This window comes from Enhydra lutris, unplaced genomic scaffold (genome assembly GCF_002288905.1).
Source record: "Enhydra lutris kenyoni isolate GAN:26980312 unplaced genomic scaffold, ASM228890v2 scaffoldscaffold7, whole genome shotgun sequence".
Lineage (NCBI taxonomy): Eukaryota > Metazoa > Chordata > Mammalia > Carnivora > Mustelidae > Enhydra > Enhydra lutris.
In genome coordinates, this window is record NW_019154091.1 from 232,647 (window position 1) to 235,531 (window position 2,885).

The 2,885-nt window shown below is 44.0% G+C and overlaps 1 pseudogene; it reads right to left on the reverse strand.

The window, feature by feature from the left end:
* Positions 1 to 1,238: 1,238 nt before the first annotated feature.
* On the reverse strand, positions 1,239 to 2,433 carry LOC111142328 (annotated as a pseudogene).
* Positions 2,434 to 2,885: the final 452 nt, after the last annotated feature.

Consider the following 2,885-nt stretch of genomic DNA (forward strand, 5'->3'; position numbering starts at 1 on the left):
CTCCAAGGAACATTGGTTCCTGTTAATGTTCAGAATGGTATTTAGAGAGTAAGATCCAGACGTTAGGTGTGCTAATTACTACAGATGTGCTCTAACTTTTGGGCTCTATCATTGTAGAGGGCAAGGAAACATACATGTGTACATTCAGATCCTCATATGTGAATATTTATTTCTCTATTTGTATTTTAAAACATCAAGAGTGAGAAACTTGCAGTAGTATGCTGGAATCACGTTGAACCAGCTTACAAGGGCTGATTACTAAATAATTGTAATTTTGTGAGCGGATGTTAGCTTGAAATCAGCCATCAGAGTATTTATACCATAGCAATCAGCAGATGCTACAGATCAAGTTTGTTCACCCCACCCCATCCCAAGGCAGTTTAGCAGTGCACCACTGGAAGTCTGCCTTCCATTATCGTCCATTTTTTATTCAGAATACTTAGGTTATATGGCAAAAGGGAATTAAGTCTGTTAATTGGCTGACTTTAAAATAGGGACATTATCCTGTATTACCTGGGTGGGCCTAAGGTACTCATGAGGGTCCTGAGAGCGGCAGAGGGAGGCAGAAGAAGAGAGTCAGAGAGACATGAGGATGGAAGGAGGATCAGAGATGCCACGCTGCCATCTTCGGAAACAGAGGAAGGGGGCCACAAGCCAAGGGGTGTGGTTGGGTTCTAGAAGCTGGAAAAGCATTCTCCCGTAAAGCCCCCAGAAAGAATATAGCTCTCAAACACCTTAATCTTAGTTCAACTCATATTGGACTTCTGACCTACAGAACTGTAAGATAACCAAAGTTCTGTTTACCTCACTGTGTTTGTGCTAATTTGTTACAGCAGCAATGGAAAACAAATGCTCATAGTGTGTATGTTTCTCCTGTCAGGGAGTTTTCTTTCAGCGTAATGTTAGTGAGATTCACCCCCTTTGTTGAGTCCATAATCTGTTTCATTCTATTGCAGAGTAGTGTTCTATCATATGAAATCCCAAAATTAGTTTTGCCATCCTTATATTGATGAATTTCTGCTTATTTCCTGTTATTAGAATACTATGATAAAGCTGCTATGAACAGGTTTGTTGTTGTTGTTTGCCTCAAAATGTGGCATTTATTCAAAGAAAAAGAAAAGGAAAAAAAAAAAAGACAAGATGCCCATCCCTTGGCTCCCTTCTCTCCCCACTCTTGATCCTCTTCGGGACCCTGAGGACTGGACCCTGGCTTCGGCTAGGTAGCAGGACAGCCCCACTCAGATGAGATCAGCGACACTGAGGGGCATCTTCTCCACGGAGGTGTTGAGGAAGGTCTCAGTGTTTCAAAGAGTCCTCTTGTCTTCTTCTGTCACCCTGTTAAAAGCCACACCCTTACAGCCAAATCATCCACCAGGACCAATTACCAGTTCTACAGGTATAGTTTTCCCTGTTGGTGGGAAGGTCCTCGCTACTGACTACAGACACCTTCTGCACATCAGCACCCCAGGCCAGCAGGTCAGAGGTAACCAACACTCCACTAGAGCCAGAGTGAAACTGAAATGAAATTACATTTCATTCCTCATGCTCCACATCGCCATGCATGGCAGACATAGTGATGTCTCAGCCGTGCATCTTCTCAGTGAGCCAACCAAACTTCCAGTGTTGACTATGACTGCCTGCATGATGGTCAGGGTGTCACACAAGCCACAGGGTGTGTCCAGCTTCCACTCCTCTCACATGGATGCAGAACGGGTGGACACCCTCCAGGGTCAAGTCCTCCTTCTCGACCAGAATCTGAATGGGGTTCCTCATGACCTTCTTGGTTATCTCGAACACATTGGAAGGCATTGCTGCTGACAGCGAACCCCCTTGGGAATTGTTGTGGAGCTTTTCAAATACATCCCTGAATCCATGGCTTAACATTTCATCAGCTTCATCCAGTACAAACATTTTGATGTATTTGAGAGACAGGTTTTTCCAGTTAAGCATATCAGACACGTGACCTGGGCTCCCCATGATGATATGGGGGACTTCCACCTCCAGCTTCTGGACCTCAGCATGCACGTTGGTCCCACCAATGCAGGTGTGTCAGGGGACACCTTTGTAATGTCCTAATGTCACGAATACCCTTTGCATCTGCTGAGTCTACTGTCTAGTGGGTGTCAGGACTGAGTCTCACACAGTCTTTAGATCTAATTCAATCTGCTGCATAATCCATATGGCAAACGTGACTGTTCTCCCAGTCCTAGACTGGGCTTGAGCAATCACATAATAACCCTTGATAAGGAAGACTGGCTTGTTTCTGGATGGCAGCTCAAAAACATTTGTGTAGTTGCCACAAAGAAGGGACTTAGAAAGGTTCATGTCACCAAGGCTGTCAATAACCTCATTCTAGTTACTCTCGATGATACCATTGGGCTCCATCCCACCAGGGCCATTGTCTCTGGATTGGAAATCCTGACTCTCAGACATGATCCTTAGAAACGAGGCTATGAGCGGTGTTCTATACTCTTGTTTTGAGGCGGAGGATATACAAGCATCCATTCAAGAGAATGGTTACGAATACTGAGTTTTGCATGGTTCTTAAACCAGACAGTATCAGCAAGGCCACACCTTCATCCCTAGAAGAGTAATCAATGTGCAGATGTCCCCAAAAAAGAGCTCAGCCACCAGCGTCCCAGTATTGTGCAAAGCCCGTCTGTCAGCGAAAACCCAACAAGGTCAAGTTAAAGAAGCTAGAACAATGCTATATGTAACTAAAATTTTAAAATAAATTAATAATTCTGTTGCGAGCGGAACCAGAACAGATCATCAAAAAGCCAGTAGCAGCACCACTAAAAGTAAAGGAGGGTAAATCAAAATGTATCCATTCATTCATTTCAAGAAGAAAATAATCAAAATTCCATTCAGGGCTGACAACATTG